We start from the raw sequence: 6,000 nt of genomic DNA, 5'->3' as shown, positions 1-6,000 counted from the left end.
TATCTGGAGTAGCTGAGTCTATCTATCATCTCTCTCTCTCTCTCTCTCTCTCTCTCTCTCTCTCTCTCTCACACACACACACACACACACACACACACACACACACACACACTCACATTGCTTTCTATGTTTTTGCCATAATGCCTATCCGTTACTAACATTTTTGTAGCTATTCTGGTCTGGTGAATACTTTTACCCCTGTGTCTTTCCAGCATGACAGACATCAGGAACCAGAGGCCACACACAACACAACTCAGACTGCTCCCCCCATTCCCCACTAGCCATGCTTGAGACTACGGGAAGCATGTCTGCACTGAGAGGCTGAAGGGAGAGGCTGTGTCTAGGGGTGTGTGCACTGGAATCTGAGTGTGCCTAGGGGTGAGGTAGGGTGCAGGGGCGGTCTCTCTTGGCCGTTTTCACTACGGATCTGAGTGTGTTCCTCTCTGTAGGCTGGCCGAGGGTCCACAGCACCTCTGTAAGTAGAAGGCTGAGCCAGGATAGGGTCCCTGACAGGCTCAGGCCCTTCCTGACGAGGCTGAAGAGGGAAGGATTCAGGACCAGAGGCTGTCTGGTCCAGCTCTACTCAAGGCTGCACTTGCTGTGGTCCCCAGAGGCAACTTTGTGCACAGGAAATAGAACACAGTACAGGGGTAGGAACTCAGGGCTTCTCTCTGGGAAGGTTAGAAAGTTCTGGAATGGCTACACAGCCGTGCAGTGGCTCAGTGCCCACCAGACTGTCCATCCCCAAGCAGTTATGATAGACATGTATATTGTTACATTACGTATTTTTCATCACAATTTTAAAAAATGATGAAGAAAACAATTCTTTTCAGTAAAATATGGGGTGAACATCCAGCATTAGGAGCCATGGAGTCTGGCCTCAGTGTTGCCTCCCCCATCTACAGACTGTTTATGTGGTCATCTGGCAAGCTGGTGGGGGCTCCCGGGGGAAACAGGAACCACTTTTGTCGTGGGTCATGGGAGAGACAGCTTTTACTGCCACCCAGTCATCCTGAAATTCACGCCTACACTCAGCACTTAACACTTCCTAAATAGTCCTGAGACCAGGGGCCAGACTTCCAGCCACACTCAGCCAAGAACACAAGAGCCGCAGGCAGACCCGCGCCTGGGTGTCCTGGGGTTTGCCTTCCACTGCTTTCCCGGGGCAGCTGCCCCATCCACCTCTGTTTTTACAGGTTCAGTCCGTTCCATCCCGGAGCATGGCTGGTCAGGGAGCATGATCACTTGGTATCTCTGTCCACCTTGCCAAATGGGACCCCACCTTGGCACAGCTTTCTTCTGCTCACCACCGAGAGAGAGGGGAACAGGGGCCCTCCTGCCGTCTCAAGCCTACAATAAGGGCACTGTGGAGCGGCCTGCCGCTGAGTTTGGGTGTTGGTTGACACTAGTTCACTCCTGCCCAGGTTGGCTCTGTCACTGCAAGCCTGGCCTTGCCTTTCCTTCTAGCAGATGCTCAACAGCGAGTTATCAGGAGGCCATGGCTTAGACTGAGCTTAGAGTGAGCTGTGAGCTGTCATCCGGAGACCATGGTCAAGTCAGCTGAGGAGGCTGAATATGCACGGGCTCCACATGCCCAGGCTTTGGCGTTGAGGAGGCAGGAGGGGGTGGAGGGGGTGGGGCTGAGCGTACCTTGGAAACGAGCAGGCTAAGGTGTCCTCTTGCCCAGCCCTTTGGGGATCGTTGCTTTGAGTCAGTCACACGAGAGCAGGGGAAACAAGCGACAGGCCGTTCTGCCACTTGCTCTCTGGTGAGTGACCACAGGACTTGGGGATGCCCTTCAGTGTCAACCGAGACATCTTGGCTGGGCCTGTGGCATTTCGGGACTTCAGAGATGGGATATGTCCTTGTATCGACCATCTGGTTCCCCTCTTGGGATATTTCTCTTTACTGCTGAGACAGAGAAGCCAAGGCATGCACAGCCTGCCCTAACAGCTGCCCAGAGGTCCTTTACTCAAGATGGGGTGCTGTGCAGCCTCTGCTGGGCAGGGAGGCACCAGCTGCTTTCCCTCTGAGGTGAACCCTGTGGCGGTGCTGTAGACATTCTAGAGCCCCGTATTCAAAGGTACTTCTTGGAGAATGGCTAACTTCCAGAAGTTCCTGTGAGTGGGTCCCCCAGAGTGGGGCTGGAGTTTCTGGGCAGGCTCAGGCAGCTGTGGCAGCTGTTTCATAACAGAAAAGCAAGTGTGTGGTCCAAGCTCAGCACTCAGTGACAGAGATTCCTGCCTGCTGCTGTGAGCTATAGACAGATACACTCAGGCCTGGCTGCCAACAGAAGGGATTTTGGTATGGCCGCCAATGCTATCAGAGGAGTTGACAACCCTGGGCCTCTCCTTGCTTGGGCTCAGGGCTTCCATTGTAGAGGAGGCTGCATTATTCAGGACGGCTGCAGGACAAAGATAGAGCCACTTTAATATAGCAAGGACAGGGGGAATTACAACAGGGAGCTGGTGGGCTGCTGAAGGAAATATGAACAGTGGAGACACCGGGTAAGGATCCGTGCTGAAGGTGGGTCACAGACACAGACATCCAAGGTGTGTTGGGGAGGTTGATATCTCGAGGGTCTCATTCTGAGGCCAGGGCTCTCCCAAAGCCGACCCAGCAATGGTCTTGTGATTCTATGCTACATGGTCACATGCAGAAGCCCAGGGTCCAGGCTTCCTTAGGAGCATGGCTCAGAGGCTACAAGCCAAGTCACTTAACACCGTGGAGACCTGTCCCTGCTGCACAGAGGCATGCAGGAGCAGAAGAGCGACACAAGAAGGGGTGTAGGGGGGCTAGGTCCCCACATCTACAGGGGCTCTCCAAAAAGAAAAGATTGCAAGCTGTCATGGTGGGGGTATACCTTTGCCATGCAAGTGAGACCTTGTCACAAAAGGTCCCCCCAAGAGCATAGACTGTCAAAAAAACAAAACAAAACACCCAGAACCAGGCATGAGAAACCTTTTTGATTTGTTGGTCAGGAGAGTCTAATACACTTCCAAAAACAATACAGGCTATTGCTGTTGCCCTTGGCTGCCTCCCAGAGGTTGAAGGTAAAGTCTCTATTGATGGAAACACAATGCATTTTGGACACAGAACTTGGAGGAGCCGAAATAAATCTGACCTAAAATCCTTCTCCCTGAGGACTAGCTTTCCTAGTGCCAGAATGTGCTGTATGTACTGCCCAGGGAAGGAAGCAAGCAACAGTCCCACCCAGCTCTTATGCCTATAAAGCACAATGACCAGCACAGTAAGGTATCTGTATGGGTACAATAGCAGCACTCATATCTGGGGGGTAACCAATAGCTCTCTAGTTAGACTTAAGGTTCGCTCAATTAGAGAGAAATCATGCCTGGTATTAGAAACCTGTCTGGGGCTAGGGAGGTCATGGATCATGGAGGAGAGCCTACTATTGCCACTTTACTAAACCAGCGTAATTCCTAACTACATTCTAAATACTTAACCACAGATAAGCGCAGCTCTTCCCATTCACCAAAGATTCTTCTCTTTGCAATAGATGGAGACCATTACAAAAACCCACAATGGATAAAAATGCAGGATTAATTACTCATGAGTGACCAGCCCCGATGGATACATCTACAACACAACCCTGGCATCTAAGGCATCTTAGGGAACATGGCTGAAGAGAGGCAGAAAAACTGTAAGATGCCGAGGACCAGGAAGTCTGTTATGAGATTGTGTCTCCTAAAAGGACAGGGAAGCTTTGCTCTAGATACGTCAACAATATGGCCACCTACACGAGACCTGAACAATGACAGTATCTACAGACATGCTAACATGGAAGGGGAAAGCTCACAGGGCTCCACCCTAGACAAAGAACCACAGGCAACTAAGAAATGCTGAGAGTGGGAGAATTCATCTTCCCCAGAGTTTATTCCCTTAATTGGGTATCTAATACCAACTGGTTAGCCCTGAACTCATATACATACAAGCAACACTAAGTGGACTCAGCAGGTTCTATTTATACATATACGCAATTAATAACAATAAATAACAATGAAAGAAAACGAGACCATAAATTTGAGGGGAGGGAGAAATGGGAGAAACAATATAATTCTATTTTAACTAAAAAAAAAAAGAAAGAAAGAAAGAAAGAAAGAAAAAAAAGACAAAAGCCAGGCCATGGTGGTACACGCCTTTAATCCCAGCACTTGGGAGGCAGAGACAGATGGATCTCTGTGAGTTTGAGGCCAACGTGGTCTAAAGAGTGAGTTCCAGGACAACTAGGGCCATTACACGAAGGAACCTTGTGTTGAAAACCTAAATAAATAAATAAATAAATAAATAAATAAGAGGAGGCAGGGTGACGGCAGCCACCTACGTCTCAGAGGGAAGTCACACGGGCACCCACAAGCTTTGAGCAAACACCCCAAGAGAACTACATCATTCTGAAACCCAGAGTGAAGAAGAGGTGGTCGACAGCAGTGTGAAGGAGGCTGGGCCTGGCCCTGCCTCTGCTCACCTGTCCAGAAAGAGGCCAGCCCAAGCTCCCTGAGGCCCCAGCTCCCGTGGATCCAGAGTCCAACTGACCTCAGACACTCTAGGAAATGTCCTACTTCCCTGACAACACAGAGAGGGGGCGGGGCCTCTGTTAGAGCCAGCTGACCTCTGTTCATGGCGGACTGGCCTGGGCCATAAAGGGAGAGGTGGTAGAGTAGTGGGGGCTCACTGTAATGAGCTTTCCAGACCCCCGGGGAGGCTGTGGGGCATTCTTGCCTAGGTCCAGGCCAGCTAGGTTCCCTGAAGGCCTCGAGGGAGGATCCCACTCTAACTTGACTCCTCATGCTCATGACACGTGCCCGTGTGTAGGTGGCTCCATCCTCCAGTACAACTATGTCCTTGATTACAACTTCCTCATTTCTCGGAAAATACTCTGAGAAAGTCTTCAAGACCAAAATGTCCTTCTCAGCTCTGTCTTCACTAGGGAAGTTGCCCACTACTCCAACATCAGTTATGACAACAGAAGCCTTGAGGGAGGTGTCAGGAATGGCTGTGGCCTCAATGGCACTTTGAGGGGGCACTGGGTCATGCACATCACCAAGAACAGGGAAGCTACCCCAGTGCATTCTGTGCAGCAGCTCTGTACACCAGGATGAGTACCATACGTTTTCTTCCTCTTACCATTTCCAGTAACTTGGTTATATCCTCTCCACAATCGCAACTTCATGTTGAACAGGGATGGGGATCCAGCAGCTTGGGGCAGAGCTGCAGCAGGCCTTCTTTCCCTTCTCTCAGGCAGCTGGGGTCTCCAGTGGTTGGGAGACATCTGCTCCCTGCCCACTGAGATGCAGCATCTCCTACCTCCGAGCTCCAGAGTACACATCCTACTATAATCCAAGACATCCCAGCTTCCTGGGAAGGCCTCGAGGGGGCTAGAAGCCCCTCTTGGAAAGGGGTTTGGGGGTCGAGATTCCACTGGAGGTGATGGGCTGCGGGGCAGGGACAAGCTCAAGTTTTGGGTTTGGTGTTTCGGGAAGACACTGAGATAGGCTGTCCTTTTGGTTAAGAGATTTATTATGAGTTATTAACATCACTATAAGACCGCATGGCAGGAGCTCTGAAGAGTTTGGGGGCAGAGTTTCTTCTTGGAGGTTTCAGAGAAAGGGGAGGTCATGTACCAAATGACTGATGAGTAGCCCATAGGACATGCTTGCAGTCAGGTGTCTGAGTCTCACAAAGCTGCAAGGGAGGGGCTTGCATTTGGGGGGAGGGAATGTGACTTGAGGATATAGGGAGATGAGGGGAGAAGGGGCCCATTTAGCTAATGTATGTCTATCTTATGGGGTGTGTCACCAGTAGGCCCCAATAGCTTGGAGTCTGGTAACCTAGGACCTGCATACAGAATTAGCTACGAGAGAGAAGAGGGACATGGTTGCAGATGGGTGTGACTTGAGCAGCCTCTCATGAGGAATCCAATCAGCTCAGATGCCCAGGGCACGTCCTGGGAGTTTGGGAGTCAGAGTTTCTGGCCTTACCTTC

The sequence above is a fragment of the Peromyscus californicus genome, unplaced genomic scaffold (genome assembly GCF_007827085.1).
Source record: "Peromyscus californicus insignis strain IS unplaced genomic scaffold, ASM782708v3 Scaffold_19__1_contigs__length_69161282, whole genome shotgun sequence".
NCBI classification, from domain to species: domain Eukaryota; kingdom Metazoa; phylum Chordata; class Mammalia; order Rodentia; family Cricetidae; genus Peromyscus; species Peromyscus californicus.
The sequence above is the reverse complement of the archived record's forward strand: the minus strand, read 5'-3'. Positions refer to the sequence as shown.